At 33.7% G+C, this 17,240-nt stretch overlaps 1 pseudogene; it reads left to right on the top strand.

Annotated features, from left to right (window-relative positions):
* The first annotated feature begins 9,218 nt into the window (after window positions 1-9,218).
* LOC131628694 (disease resistance protein RUN1-like) lies at window positions 9,219-14,197 on the top strand (annotated as a pseudogene).
* The last annotated feature ends 3,043 nt before the right edge of the window (window positions 14,198-17,240 follow it).

Genomic DNA, 17,240 nt, shown 5'->3' with positions numbered 1-17,240 from the left:
TTTTTTTTATGAAGCGAAGCGGTCGGAGACCACGAGGCCGGATAGTTCTTTATGTGGGTGCACCATTAGAAAGACATACGGCCTTCCATGTGCATGTATACTTTCAAAAAAGAAGAAGTTGAATTCACCAATACGCATGGATGAGGTAGCCGACCATTGGAAGAAGCTTCGTTTTGATGATTTTGACCCGCCGAAAGAAAATGACTCCAAAATCACCATCTCCGACGAGTTGGAAGTGATAATGAAGAAGTTTGCTAAAGCGGATGACACAATGAAAATGCACATAAAAGAACAATTGCGAAAAATTGCATTTCCGGAGACCACCGATTTGAAACCGCCATCTCAACCGGTTAAAACGAAAGGTGCACCGAAAAAGTCCAAAATTACACAAGAAGACACATCAACAAAACGATCTCCTTCCTACTTTGAACATGTTGATGCACCATTCCCGGATTCACCGACACCGAAGTCCAAGTGTAGTGGTAACAAAGGAGCCCGTATTTCGAAGCCACCTCGCACACCGCCGATCAAAAAATCACCCATTGTCTACATTGATGAGATGCCACTTTTTATGCACAAATATATCGATAACATCGTTGATGTTGGAGGCGACGGCAATTGTGGATATCGGGCCGTTGCGGGTTTGCTCGGTAAAGGGGAAAATAATCACACTTTAGTCCGACGGGAACTTATTGCGGAGTTGACTTCGTATCGGGACATCTACGACCGACTATATGAAAATCAAGAAAAGTTTGCGAAAATTCATGATTCACTTGTTCCATCACTTACCGGTATCGCTCCGGTTTTGAAGTGGATGTCATTCCTCGATATGGGTCATCTAATAGCAAGTGCATATGATATGGTGTGTGTCGATTTGATGAGGTTTGGACTAAGTGAGACTTTCTTTCCACTTCATAGTCGACCGCCATTGGACGCGTCGAGCCGCATCATATGCATCGGGTATCTACGATCGCGGCACTTCGTCCAAGTGTTTTTGAAACCGGGGTGTCCTATACCGGCTACTTCTTGTCAATGGACGGCACATTGTTCAAATGAGGCGGAGACTTGGCCGGATCCTTTCGTTTCAAGAATGGCGGAGTTTGAAGAAATGATGAGTCAAGAGCGCGAGCAAAATAGAGAGCGGTCGAAGAACATACCTATTTTGGACTTAGGATCCACCGATTGGTTCGGTGAATTTTAGTTTGTTCCGGATCGTTTTTGTTTGTAATGACCATTTTTGTATGTATTGTTGTTTATCATGTAAAATCGGACTGATTCAATACATATATAATATAAGTATGTTTTATGTCATCGTTGTCTAATTTATGTCTATTTTGAAATCCTTTTGTATTTTTTACACAAAACACTAAGCAATCAACAAAATGCAAAATTTACATCTGTTTCTGCATAATTCGGAAATGAACTTCCGAAATATACTAGTCTGCCTCCAATTTTCGGAAGTTCATTTCCGAAAAGTCCACTGAGCAGATAAGGTTTGTTGGGCCATCATTGCTCCAATAAGTCTATAAATACAACACAGTCTGCTTCATCCTCTTCTCACCAGAAAACACAAATGACACAAACCTACCCCCACCTAGCATTCGTCTACTTCATCACCGGCTACCCGATGCCGTTCCAATTTCGCTTCTCGCGCGACACGCCGTTTGCGGAGTTGATAATGTCGCTCAACATGCTATTGCAATATCTGGAAAATCGAAAGGTTGTCAAGCTCGAGTACCGTTCGCCATCGCTTAACGACGAGGGAGACATTGAGTTCACACCTTTTGAGATCAAGAACGACGAAGATTTAGCGGTTTTGTGGACAACGTTCGACCGATTTTCTTTGAAGGGTCCAATCGAGTTGGACGCGAAACTTCAAAGATCGGGGGCCGACGTTATCAAAACGTTGACTCATCCTCACCTACCCGTGTTTAACAATATGTAACTTTAATCTTATGTAATGTGATCGTTGTAATCTTCATCCGATTAAATAAAGCGAATCGTTCTTGTTTGTTATTTTTCTTCTGTCCAGACCTTATTTCGGAAGTACATTTCCGAATTCCTCCAAGGGGGGTGAATTCGAAGATGAACTTCCGAATACACCAATTTTCTGAAAAACAACTTTATTTCGGAGATGCATCTCCGAAATCAATGTTTTTCATTAAAAAAAACACTTTTTCGGAGATACATTTCTGAAAACACCTTTTTTTTCAATAAAAGTACGTTTTCAGAAATGAACTTCCGAAACAAGGGGTATTTTGGTAAATTCACCAGAGGTGACCAAGAAGGTTAGGAGGTGTGTAAAGAAATTTCCATATTTTTTATTCAAAAATGGTACAGGCCAAAAAATCTATTATTGATCTAAATATTTTTATATACAAAAATTTAATATTGATCCAAATATATTTGTAAATGATACCTAAACAAAAATAATATTTATATACGGAAAAAAATTAATTATTTACGAAAAATGGTAGTTATTATGATCCAAATATTTTTATTCAAAAATATTATACGGGAAAAAAATCTACTATTAATCTAAATATTTTTATATGTGAAATTTACTATTGATCCAAATATTTTTGTAAATGATACCTAAACAAAAATGATGTTTGTATACGGGAAAAAAATCTATTATTGATCTAACTATTTTTTTATACGAGAAATGATATTTATGATCAAATATTTTTGATCCAAAAATGGTATACGAGAAAAAATTTATTAATGATCTAAATATTTTTGACTTAAATGCAGTTTTGACCCCTAAATTTCTCAATTGTTTGATTTTGGTCTCCCATATTTCAATTGCTTGATTTTGGTCCCCCAAGCTTTGTAATTTCTTGATATTGGCCCTCAAATTTCAATTGCTTGATTTTGACCCCTCAAATTTGTACCCTTTTACATTTGATAGTCCCCTAATGACATGTGGACTAAATTTCTTTTTTTTTTGTTTCTTTTTTTTTTCTTTCTTTTATACAATTTTATCCTTCTCTTTTTAATAGTTAAACTTTGTATGTAATATTTAAAAAATCTTAAATATTTCATTCAACTTATGCGTAATGGCAAATTGTTTTGACAAAATAAAATAGACTACTACCTAATTAAAATAACAAACTGTTTGGCCAATAACTCCCTCATAGTTAAGCATAAAGTCCCAAACTCTAACAATCCTATTAGTCATATAGAATTTCAATTTTTTTAAAAGGGAATTGCATGCTTGTCCGTATATTCTAAATTGAATGAAATATTTAAGATTTTCAAAATATTACATTCAAAGCTTAACTATTAAAAACAGAAGAAAAATAGAATATTAAAGAAGAAAATTAAAAAGAAAAAAGAAAAAAATAACAAAAAAAGAGAAATTTAGTCTACATGTCATTAGGGGACTATCAAATGCAAAAGGGGGCAAATTTGTGGGGTCAAAATCAAGCAATTGAAACTTTGGGGCCCAAAACTAAGCAATTAGAAAACTTAGGCGACAGAAATTAAGCAATTAAAACATAGGGGACTAAAATCAAGCAATTGAGAAATTTGAGGGGCCAAAAGTGCATTTAAGCCAATATTTTTCTTTACGAAAATTTAATATTGATCCAAATATTTTTGTAAATGATACCTAAACAAAAATAATATTTGTATACGGAAAAAAAATCAATTATTTATGAAAAATAGTATTTATGTTCCAAATATTTTTTATTCAAAAATGGTATACGGGAAAAAAATCTACTATTGATCTAAATATTTGGGAAAAAATCTATTATTGATCTAAATATTTTTATATACGAAAATGGTATTTATGATCAAATATTATTTATCAAAAATGGTATACGGGAAAAAATTTATTATTGATCTAAATATTTTTCTATACGAAATAATAAATTATTTATCTAAATATTTTTTCTTTTTTTTTTAACATTTTATTTAAAATAAATGATGTATCTAAATGCACGTAATCAAACAGAACCTGTGCGTATGCACGAGTTTATTACTAGTTTTACAATATCATTCATAGCAAATTAAAACAATTCATTTTCTTTAAAAAATGAAGTTAATAAAGTAACTAGCATTTGAAATGCTTTTAGTCATCCAATACACTTGATGCGTTCAAATGGATTTTGAGGTGGCCTACTCCGAAGTGGAAAAATTGTTGTGAAAAATCGTATCTTTATAGGTCAATACACACCTTATCATAAACACGTGCTATATGATGTCTCATTTCAGAGAAGCACATTCATTTCTCAAATGGCACTGAACCAATAACACAAAGAACAAGAGTATTGAGAATTGAATTGTAATTTTCTTTTTCCCGTATAGTGATGTGTATGATTCTATATGCATCTCCATCTCTTGTATAAGTCGATGAAGGACAAATTTATGGTCTTCCTCTTCTTTACTGAGAAAACCTGAAACAATTCGAAAACCACAGTTGTCATCACTTGTAACATCTACAATTCACTCAATGTATTTGTGCATAAAAAGAGACATCTCTTCAATTTGGAAATTTTTGGTAGCGGCGGTCGAGGAGATGGTTTGCTAATGCGAGCGCCCTTAAAATTGTTTTTTGAGATTTTGGAGATGGAGAATCCAAAAAATGTGAATCAGTATGTTTAAAGTATGAAGGAGACTGTCTCTTAGAGTTGTCACTATGTGTCAATTTGATCTTTTTTGGGGAACCCTTTGTTTTAACCAATTCCAACGATGGTTTTAAATTTGTTGTTTATGGATAGGAAATATTCCCCAGCTACTCTTTGATGCTCAACTTCTTGATGTCATTTGTTTTCAAAAATCTCTCTTGGATGACTTCCCATTCTGTCATAATAGTTATACTTGATTTATCATCCTTCATCACACCATCATCATCAAACCAGAGCCTTTTCTAATGAATGTAAACTTTATCCTTACGTATTGGTTTATCAAGTTTCTTCTTCTTTGAAATTAAACAAGCACATGGAAGACCGTACATCTTCCTAAGTGTACATCCACACTTTGAGCTATCTGAACCTATTTTATCTGCCTGATTGCCTTCGTGAAAAATAAAATTCAATGTCGCCTGAGATATGTTTTCAACCAACAGTGAATAAAGGAAGTTATCTTTGAATCAGTGTTCTAACACAGTAATGCTTCAACTAAAAGTTGTATGTATCTCATTATGTTGGTTTCAGAGCATTTGGTTCCTAGCCTCCCAATCTCAACAAAAATCACTTTTACTGTTTCCAAACCAATTCTTTAGTGTAGCATGTACTAATTCAACTCTATTAGTTGTTGTGTTGCCAAAGTGCATAACCTGATCGGTCCAGGCATAGACAATCTCTTCGTTCACCTGGTCCAAAATAGTACTCTTAACATATTTCAGGAAATATGGATATCTCGCACACACCCTCTTAAAATGTATTACAGATTCGACATCATGCCAGGTTTTGGCCATTTTTTCATCTTCACATTTGATTTGTTTGGTGCCTACCGCGGGTTTTTAGTTGACTTCTCACAGTTTTTGTTATGTGATACATACAATGTAATGCATACGATGTAAGAAACACCATTGCAATTGAATTCATCAATTAGGCTCTGCGGTTAGTGACAATTACATTTGAAATGTTTTCTTGGTCCTTCAACATAGTCTTGCACATTTCTGAAGCTCATGTAACATTTTCTTCTTTTTCGAATTCCAAAAATGCAAAAACGACTAAGAAAGTCATATTCGTAGAAGTAACACCAACAAGTTTCAAGAGTGGAAGTGTATAATTTTTTTTGTATGTTGAATCAATTATGAGAATAGTGGGAAATATGTTGAACGACTTGATGGAATAGGGATGAGTCCAAAATATATCTCGAACCGTGACTTTATCTTCACAAACTCTTTACTTAGAAACATAATAGTCATTCTCTAAAAGCTTCAACAGCTGTTGCATTTCAGATCTTGGACCTCTTACCACTTTGTTGTTTCGGTCACACACATTGTATACTTGTTTGATATTAGAAACAATTTGAGGTCTTTTCCATTTCAAAGTTGCAAGTTTATTTTTCGGCACCACCATGTTTAATGTCATGTCCGAAACAAGCTATATCTCCTCCGACATAAGGTGATATACAATGGGATGAACGACTAGCTTGTCACTCAAGGCGTGATTATGTATACGAGAAACCAAATTAATTTTTCATGTACATTCTTCTAATGGTATCCGTGCAATTTAAATGGACATTCACATTTTCTCGATCTAGTGTCATCATGTTTTAACTTCCTAATCGGTGAATGGTACTTGCCACTTCTTTTGTATCTCATTGTTACAAATTCTTATCTTTTATCAGAACCATTGTTAGACCTTCCGATTATAACTCCAAATCCCAATTTCCCAGCCTCCATGCGAACCCATTGTAGCATATGTAAATTGTTCACAGACATCTACCTTGACAACAGCCGGTCTAGCACCTGATTTAACATCATTCAATTTAACATCATCATTCAGGGAAAGCCCTGGATCAACTCCCAAATAGGTCACCATCATCTCTACTACCTCATCTTTGATAATCCTACAGTGGTCTAACGTCCTTCCCCTTATAGGAAGATGCTGCAAGCAGAAGAAATCGCCCAATGTGATGTATATCTCATCATGTGTAAGATGAAAAAATGACATCTCAGAGTGCCATCTCTCAACAAACACAGACAACATACCATGGTTAATTGTAATATAGCTTGTCTTGCATAAGTCTCGTAGCCCAAATAGTTGCATCACATCCTAAAACTACTGCTAACTGGCTATGGCAGACTCGCAATCTTTCGACCATGGTTGATGAATTTTAAATCATAACAATCCTGTAGAAAAATAAATAATTGTCAGAAACATCGACCGGTGCCTCCTGCAAGGATCAGACTCTTTTCCTTCTAACTGATGCATGTTGAGAAACTTTGTTGTGCCTTAATCTAACTTGGTTATCAGCCATAATGTCTATAATTAAACCATGTAAGCATTATACAGATGTAACACAATGAAAATAAAGTCAAACAATGCAGACAGTCTAAATATGAAAATGCATTTTGGGATTCCGAAAAATCAAACGTTGAACAAATTCTGAGGTGCATTTCCGTAATGTTCTGCAACTCGAAGAAGAACGAAAAATGGCAGAAATGTATTTGAATCTAACATCCAAAAAATTACATTGATCATTTAAATTATTTATCAAACACATTTTTTCAGTTAAATAACATTTCTAAACTACCTATTACACCACCTAATACTCAATTTTTACATATGTATAGAGAAATAAAAAATGTATGGAGAAATCAAAAAAATTTACTAAATGTGAGTTTGATGTTGAGCTATTTGATTGATTAGATGTTGAGAGTAGAAATTTGGAAGTGAGTTGAGAGAGTTTAAGAGTTTGAAAAAGTAAAATGAAATGAGGATAAACAGGAGAGTCAAATACGTATTTGATTAAAAACGCGTTCGGTGTATCTTCTTAAGTTATATTGAGATGTATTTTCATATTATTTTTTGACTTAGAATTGAAGTCTGACTAAAAATGATGTACCTCTGAAAAATGCATTTTCGAATTTTAAAAATAATTTTAGTTTTTTACTAGTGAGCTAACCTTAAGGTGGAAAAGACAACCCCTAATATTTTGAGAATATTTTACATAGAAAATGTTCCCAACAGTGAAGGATGGACCCGTGATCATAGCTGTAATTTTATCATGTATTGAATACAAAACATTTTATATTTGATACTGTATAAATTGATGCTGTTCAATGGATATGAGTTTTGTCATTTAGTATATATGCAGTGTGATGTTTTAATATTTAAAACCTTCTTGTTGTTTATGTTGTAGACTTTAGTGTATATATGTAGTGTGATGTTTTAATATTTAAAATCTTCTTGTTGTTTATATTCTTGACTTTCAACGAGATTTAAGGTTGTAAGTGGCAAAACTTTGATCCTTCCGGCAAAAAACTGAGTGCGGGGCGGACTAAGCTCGCGGATAGTGCACTTTTTAAGTCTAAAAATATTGTTAATGCAAGTGCCCGCAAAAGCCCGCATAAAATAAGGGATGGGGCAGAACAGTCACACTAGAGGGTGAGGGCCTAAAACGGGCATGCCTAACATGTCGGACCCGTTTTGCCACCCCTAATTAAAAGTATTTTTTATATTTTCCTCCCAGATTTCAACGGATGAAAATTCTTAAAGTATACAAGATAAATAAAAATCTTCGTACTCACAGCTACTTGTTCGAACCCGCCCCGCAATTGACATAAAAAATCCACTTTAAATAAATTTGAATTAGATTTTGGGTTTCTTCGATTATAAAATACGGGAACATGTCGGGTATTGGACACAGTAGTACCCTCCTCAAACCCGCTCCGTTTATTTTATTATGTATATTATTATTTATTTTAATAATTTAAAATATTAAATATGTGGTCAATATTTTTATTTGTATTTATTATTTAAAATATTTAAAATGTATATATGGAATACTTTTGAAAATTGTTTTATTTTATTATTTATAGTTTGATTTTTTAAAAACAAATATTTTTATTAAAAAATTAATTTTATTAAATAAATCGTGGTGGGACGGAGATACTCGAATCTGTTTAAATAAAATTTGAGTTTTAATTTTTCATTTCTATTTAAATTTGAGACGGAGAAAGAAGATTATTTGAGAATTTAAATTTAAATTTAAAGAAGGTAATAATTGTAGGAGGGGAGGGAAGGATGCGCGCCAGACAGAGGGGCCCCGCTCCGTTTTTATTCTTAATTCCCTCCTATTTATTCCAAATGTAAAGTCCTTTTTATATCCAATCCAAACATAGTTAAAAGCCTAAAATTAAACGAGCTAGTTGCTAAACAAATATAAATTATTATTTTAAATTCAATTTTGAACAACAATATTTGTTTATATATATATATATATATATATATATATATATATATTAAATACTTAAAAAATCAATTTATTTTAAGAGGGTTGCTATGTTGACAGTGAAAAGCATACACCTAATCTTACACCATCCAAAATACATTAGGCATAGTGTTTATTTGTATCAAGAAAAAAGAAAAAAATAACTATTAAACATGATAAAAATACAAAATGGTATATTTATACGGTGTAGGAGTAATTAATAGTGTAAGAATAATATTTCTGTTATTTTAAATAAAAAATATTCGCTAAAGTGACGTTAAATTTAAAAAATAGCAAGTAGTATTTTTTTAAGCTGGAAGGTGAGAGAATACATTTTCTCAGACAGACTTGCGCGAAGAAACTCTTTTCTACTTCCTTCCGTTTCTTTCTTTGTTGAATCCGCACACACTAAGCTAACTCCATCATGTCTTCTTCAAAGCTCAGATCTACCCGGCCACTTCGACGCGAACAGATTAAAACACAAAGTTAGAGTCTCAATAAGACTCAAATTCATTTCTATTTTCTTTTTCTATATTTTTTTAATTAATTTTTTTCATAATATTTTTTTCTTCTTCAGTGGTAAAAAGCATGATGGATTCTATACAAAGAAACACAAAAGGAAGTGATATAAGAAGCTATGAAGTGTTCTTAAGTTTTCGAGGAGAAGATACCCGTGCATCTTTTACTTCACATCTCTATGCTGCACTTCAAAATGACGGAATCACCGTTTTCATGGACGATGATTCGCTTCAGAGAGGAGATCACATTGCAAACTCACTGCTGCAAGCAATTGAAGAGTCTCGGATCTCTGTGATAGTTTTTTCAAAAAATTATGCAGATTCGCGGTGGTGTTTGGATGAGTTGGTGAAAATAATGGAGTGTCGTAGAACCATAGGTCAGGTGGTGCTTCCGGTGTTCTATGGCGTAGATCCATCTGAAGTTCGTCACCAAACTGGTGAGTTTGGAGAAGCATTTCAAAGTCTGTTAAACAGAAGAAAGAATCAGGAAGACTCTGTATCGCGGAAATGGAGAGATGCACTTCGTGAAGCTGCTGGCCTTGCTGGCTTCGTTGTTCTAAATTCGAGGTAAATCATTATCAGGTTGTTGAAAATTAAGAAGAGTATGTTGAGAAAAATGATGGATCTATATTCTTTTTTGTTTACAAGTTAGAGTGAACATGAAAATAGAAAATACGGGAACTCACCTAGACAATATCATTTTTTGAATATAAGTTAATTCAACCGTTAATTCTTTTTTGCTTAATATGTGACATAATAACTGCTTACTGCTGCATGAATTGTTTACTCAAAATATAATTTGACATACAATTTACTTCTAATTGGTTACTGGACAACATCTTGAAAAGTCTTTGGGAATTATTTTAGAAAAGTTGAATGGCTGTGTGTGTGCATTGGTTTAATCATTTTTTCTTTGGTTCGTTTTTATAGGAATGAAAGGGAGGCTATCAATCATATTGTTGAAAAAGTTACTCTTTTGCTTGATAAGACAGACTTGTTTGTTGCTGATAATCCAGTGGGAGTTGAATCTCGAGTGCAAGATACGACTCAACAGTTAGACATCAAACAATCAAATAATGTTCTACTCTTAGGGATGTGGGGTATGGGGGGAACCGGTAAAACAACCATTGCAAAAGCCATTTACAACAAAATTGGCCGCAATTTCGAAGGAAGGAGCTTCCTTGCAAATATTAGGGAAACTTGGGAGCAAACTACTGAAAAAGTGTCTTTACATGAACAACTTCTTTCAGATATCTTCAAAGAAACAACAACCAAGATACAAAACATTGAGTCTGGGAAACTTACATTGAAGGATAGGCTCTGTCATAAAAGAGTACTTCTTGTACTTGATGATGTGAATAGTTTGGACCAACTGAAAGCTTTGTGTGGAAATCGTGAATGGTTTGGTCCGGGGAGTAGAATAATAATCACAACCAGAGATAAACATATACTTAGAGGGCTGAGAGTTGACAAAGTATGTGCAATGAAAGTAATGGATAAAGATGAATCAATTGAACTTTTTAGTTTGAATGCATTCAAGCAACCGAGTCCTAAAAAACAATTTGCTGAAATTTCTAGAAAGATTGTTGAGTACTGTGGGGGATTGCCACTAGCTTTGGAAGTCCTTGGCTCTTATTTGTTTGAAAGGGGAGTAAGAGATTGGAAGTGTGTATTAGAGAAAATCAAAATAATTCCCAATGACCAAGTACAACGGAAGTTAAAAATAAGCTATGATGGTTTAAATGACGATACTGAGAAAGAAATATTTCTTGACATAGCTTGTTTCTTTATCGGGATGGACCGAAATGATGTTATACAGATATTAAATGCTTGTGGATTTTTTGCAGAAATCGGAATAAGTGTGCTTGTTGAGCGAAGCCTAGTAACTGTTGACGATAAGAACAAGCTTGGAATGCATGATTTGTTACGAGATATGGGAAGAGAAATCATTCGAGAAAAATCACCAAAAGAGCCCGAGGAGCGTAGCAGGTTATGGCTTCATGAGGATGTGCTTGATGTTTTATCGGATCGAAATGTAAGCACTTCGTATATTTAAAGTTCTTCATCTTTCATAAATTCTTCATGTTTTACGTTTTGGTCCATTATATTTCACAGGGAACAAAAGCTATTGAGGGGCTAGCTTTGAAGTTGCCAATAGCTAGTTCAAAATGTTTTAGCACTAAAGCTTTAAGAAGATGAAGAGACTCAGATTGCTTCAACTTGCTGGAGTAAAACTTGATGGAGATTTCGAATATCTTTCAAGAAATTTAAGGTGGCTATGTTGGAATGGATTTCCTTTAACATGCATACCTACAGATTTTTATCAAGGAAATATAGTTTCCATGGAGTTAGAAAACAGTAAAATGAGATACGTGTGGAAAGAGACCCAGGTATGTATCTTGACTTTAGGTATTTGCATCTGATGTATTGTTTTCACTTTTTATGGTGAATGTTTCCATTTATTTTTGTAAGCCTCTTCCTTAAATTCTCTTTTTAATATTTATGATCTTGTAGAGAATGGAGATGCTGAAAATCCTAAACCTTAGTCATTCTCATCATCTGATGCAGACCCCAGACTTCTCTCATTTACCTAATCTTGAAAAGCTAATACTTGTAGATTGTCCAATGTTATCTGAGGTTTCCAACAGCATTGGAGATCTCAAAAAAATTCTTCTAATAAATTTGGAAGATTGTATTAGCCTATGCAACCTTCCAAGAAGCATTTATAAGTTGACATCTCTTAAAACTCTGATTCTCTCAGGGTGTTTAATGATTGACACGTTGGAAGAAGACATAGAACAAATGGAATCTTTAACCACTCTGATTGCAAATAACACTGGAATAACAAGAGTTCCGTTTTCTGTAGTGAGATCAAAAAGCATTGGCTATATTTCCTTGTGCGGCTATGAAGGATTCTCACGAGATGTGTTTCCATCTATCATTTGGTCTTGGATGTCACCAACAAATACTTTTCCATCCCAATTTCAAACCTCTCATATCATGTCATCTCTTGTTCCTCTTGATGTACCACATAGTAGTTCCCGTGAGCTATCATCGATTTCCAAGTATCTTCCAAATCTTAGAAGTCTTTGGGTGGAGTGCAGCTCGGAAGAGCAACTTTCTCATGATACAACAATAATTTTGGAGGCATTATATGCCACAAATTCTAAAGAATTGGAACCAACAGCTTCTACATCACAAGTATCAAAGATTTCCTTGAAATCTCTTTTCATTCAATTGGGAATGAATTGCCAAGTTGCCAATATTTTGAAAGAGAAAATTTTACAGGTTTGACTCATTCTCCGTTGCTTGTATTTTATTGTTAATATTATTTTTGTGTCAAATGTTAGTAAAAAGTCACATGTTAGATAAAAATGTGAGTGACTTTTGAGCAACATAATCGTGAAGAGATCCATATATTCAATGCCTTAAAGTTTTGGATGAACATGTGTATCTAATCCACTTGTATGGCTACTCTTAACTCAATGTGGTAATCTCCTGATTTTTAGGTTCCCCTTGTGACCAAACAAATATATTCTTCGATTGAATTTTAATCCTATGTCTCTTGTACAGAATACGACTGTCGATGAGAGTGGTGGTTGTGTGCTCCTGGGTGATAGTTATCCCGACTGGTTAAGCTTCAATTGTGATGGTTCTTCTGTAACTTTTGAAGTTCCTCAAGTAGAAGGGCATAACTTGAAGTCATTGCTGTGCATTGCCTATTCTTCAACTCCGGATAACATAACATCGGATGGACTTATAAGTGTGTTAGTGAAAAATTACACAAAGGCCACCATTCAGCTCTATAAGAGAGAGACATTAGCTTCCTTTAAGGATGAGGAGGGGGAGAGATTAGTATCAAGTATAGAACCCGGAGACAGAGTGGAAGTTGTTGTTGTTTTTGAGAATGGTTTCAGTGTGAAGAAAACAGCCATTTATCTCATTTATGATTGACCAGTTGGAGAAAAAAAATGGAGCAATGTGAAGCATCAGAAGATAATGCTATTGCTTGTAGTGGTGATGAAAATGAACATATAGTAATGACGAGCTCTCCACAAGTTATGTTGGTGCTAGTAGTTGTTGTGGATTTTGTATATATAGTGTCAAACAATGGATTCCAAATTTTATTTGTAGATTAGTGGAGTGCTGGGGAAAGTCAAGTTGGACTTGAGTTTGTTAGTGGAAATCAGCCATTTTTCCGGAAGTCATTCAGTTTGAGGACAAACTTGGCAATCCCTGGATGAAATTTGAGATATGCTGCTAAATGTTGTAATTAAATTTATTTATACTGTGTGCCTTTTGTTTAGTTTGTGTTCTGCCGGTCTTTATAAATCCTGTTATCTCACCAAATGTCTTAATTAGTTATCTCATTGTGAATCATATCTTTAAAAAGTTAAAAAATCATTTTTGATATAATCAATACCGATTTTAGAGGCATGTAAAAGCTTTTTTTAATTAAAAAAGTGTTAACTTGAATGTGTAAGTTGGCTATTTTGAATAGCTAAAGTATTCTGATTATCATTTTCAAATAAAGGATATTTGACTGGTAGTTTAATTTGATGCTATTCAGTTTAGCTTTTTTTATTTCAATTGAATGCAAACTATTTGATAAATCCTCTTTGAGGTGCATATACAAAAGATTCTTGGGAAGAAACATGTGGTTGATGAATGTAATTGGAGATGAGAGTGTATATGTTTTAACAACTAATATTTGCTTGGAAAATTGCGTGTTTATATATTTGTGTAGTTTAGCCATTTTTAAATTTAGGAACACTTGAAACTAACCATGTTGATAAAACCTTTAATTTTGGCGAAAACTAGGAATTCGTAAAAGAGTGATAAGCAACCCATACATATTTTGTAATCATGACAAACTTGTGATACAATGTTGGTGAGGTGTATTGCTGTAAGGTTATAGAGACCAAAGACAGAACACTTGTACAACTAGTTGGTTCAAATAAAGAAATATGTCATAGGAGGTTTAATGCGAAATAAGTTAAATCTTTTAGCAAACAATTTGCAATGATCTTTGATATAATAATTAAGGTGAATTTTAAATCCACCTCGTATATTTTTAATAGATAGTTCAAGAACTCTATTTTGACTCTGTTTGAAAAGATTCATTCTTACACTTTAAGTCGAGAACTATCCGCTGTTAATATTCCGGGGTTATCCTAAAATATGAAGATGGTGTACCTTGTTTATGATCTGCTAAGGCTCTGTCTTTTATTTTTAGAAGGGTGGCTTGGATATGGAAATATGGAGTAAAATTGTTGTGAATGCTGTTAGTGACGTGAAGAGGTAGCAAAAATAATAATTCCACTGGTACCTCATTAGTCATTACCTTACCTCAAGCACCATCATCCCCCAAACCCAACCCCTAAAATTGGCAGTAGCAATATAACATTACCAATAACATGCTATCAAATTCTAGTTTTTTTTTTTCTTCATTTAGAAATAGTTTGATTCCCACCACCAACATTTCTCGCTTAAAAAAAAAATAGTAATGACTGATTTCTTTCTAAAATGAGTGCTGCAATAAAGTTCTCCAACATGCAGCAGTCACTCACTGATGATTAAACCATACTCCATGAATCTTTATGAGTGGTTGGCAAGAATGCAATTGAGAATAGAAACCTCACTTCCAATGTTTGTGACCATAAAAGAACAAGTTCATAAGAAAATAATTTATCAAAGCAAGGGGCAAAATAATAGGAATCTAACCAAACACAATAATGAAAAGTTGGTCGGTTATGATGATGACAAGGAGAATCAGATTACCAGTGAATTTGAATATGGATTTGGTGGTATTTTGGATCGAACTCTAGTCTCGACAAGGATAGCTTCATAGTTCGACAAAAATAGTGCATGCTATAGTCGAAATATGTTCAAGCGTGCAGGTGTCGAAAATGTATGTGTTGTAGTTTAAGTTTGTTCTAGCATGCAATTATTTAAGTTAGTTTATTGTTTAAATTAGCTTAGTGTCTAAGTTAACTATGTATTCATGTATGTGTGTTATCATCATAACATATATAATTAGTGGTTTATAAATACACTGGTTCTCTCATGTTGTAGAGAGAGCGTTGGTTGTTATTATTCACTTGTAACCTTTTGTCCTAATTGAAAAAGTGAATAGAAAAATAGTTATAATCAACTCTGTTATTTTTTTCTTTCTTCTCTCCCTTCTTTCTCTTTGTGTAAAACTAAAAGTTTTTCTTGTGTTTATTTAAGAAACCTTAATCTTTCTTATAGTTATGTTTATTCTTGACGACGATCGTTACAATAAATTGGTGTGGTGAGCGTGGATCAATATGTCGTCAATGAAGTATAAGATTGAAAAATTCACCAGAGTGAATGATTTCGATTTATGGCGCTTGAAGATGCAAGCTCTTCTAGTTCAACAGGGTTTGTTAGAAGCGCTGAAAGGATTAAAGAAGATGGATGCTCTAACGGAGAAGGAGAAAACGACGACGATGATCGAGAAAGCCCACAATGTCATCATATTGAGCCTTGGTGATAAGATTCTCCAACAAGTCTCAAAGGAGAAGACAACAACAGGTGTGTGGAGCAAACTCGAAAGATTTGTGCATGACTAAATCTTTAGTAAATCGTATGTACCTGAAGTAGACTCTGTATTCATTCAAAATGAGTGAAAATATGGTTTTGTATATGTGGTTGACTTGATGGTTTGTGCATAATGTTGCAGGTCTTCATATTACAACAAGATTTTGGCATGGGACTAGTATTGCATAGACTTAGTTTGTAATATTGAGATAGAAAGTTGAGGCATTTGACATTGGCACAGAACTGCTTCAGTAAGTTCATGATCAAATGAAGTTTTCTTGGACAATGATCATGATAAGAGCATGGTCGGAGCAATGCGCTTGAATATGGCAGCTGAAGGTCTGAGCATCCATAAGTCCTAGGATGATAGTTTGACTTTGGTCAACTGTTTGACCAAAACATAAATAGTTGACCAAAAGTCAATTATAGAGCAAATGCATTTTTGTATGATTTTTTCAGTATTTCAATGTATGAACCTTAAAAAATAAGAAGTTGACCTCTTGTGTATTTTTTTCATGTTTGTACGCCTTGACCTTATAAATAATCAACACAAACTTGAATCTTGAATCTGGCATATTTCTATGAATAGAATCAATGGAGATAATGACCAAAGAAAATAGCTTAACATGAAATTTGGTCAAAAGGTCAGCCTCTCATGGTTGACTTTGACCAAAGGTCGAAGTTATGCAAAATAGCTTCCCAAATGCTTTTTTCATCAATATGCATTAATAATCAAATTCTATATCTGAAAATAGAAGTCCCATAAATTGACTTTGACCGAAGAGTCAGCCATGTCCCAAAAAGTCTTTTTCTTGAGTGAATCTTGGATAGAATAACTCATAACCAATATTGCAAAAACATCTATCTTTTTTGTAAGAGATCAGATGTTGCAACACACATGTCAGAACATCGGGTTCCACATGTGTTCATTCTACACCAGAACTAGCTTGAACCTAATCCATGTTGTTTTTCTTAATGCAACCAACCCCAAAATGAACATCAAGAACCTTCTTCTTTTCACTGGAATTTGTCAGCACCGATGACAACAACCTCAATCTTGTAAGCTACCTAAAAATCTCAGAATTGCCTGATTTAAATCAAGTATAAATTTTAATTTGAATCAAAGTGTTTAAAAAACTTTGGTTTGCCTTTGTTCAATTTGATTCGAGTCAGGATATGTGTTTGATTCGAATCAAACACACAAAATCTCAATTTTTCATAATTTTCAAAATATTTTGAGATTTTCTTTCCACCTAATTTGAATTA

The sequence above is a fragment of the Vicia villosa genome, unplaced genomic scaffold (genome assembly GCF_029867415.1).
Source record: "Vicia villosa cultivar HV-30 ecotype Madison, WI unplaced genomic scaffold, Vvil1.0 ctg.000470F_1_1, whole genome shotgun sequence".
In the NCBI taxonomy this organism is placed as follows: Eukaryota; Viridiplantae; Streptophyta; class Magnoliopsida; order Fabales; family Fabaceae; genus Vicia; species Vicia villosa.
Note: the sequence above shows the minus strand (reverse complement) of the source record. Positions and strands in the feature narration are given on the sequence as shown.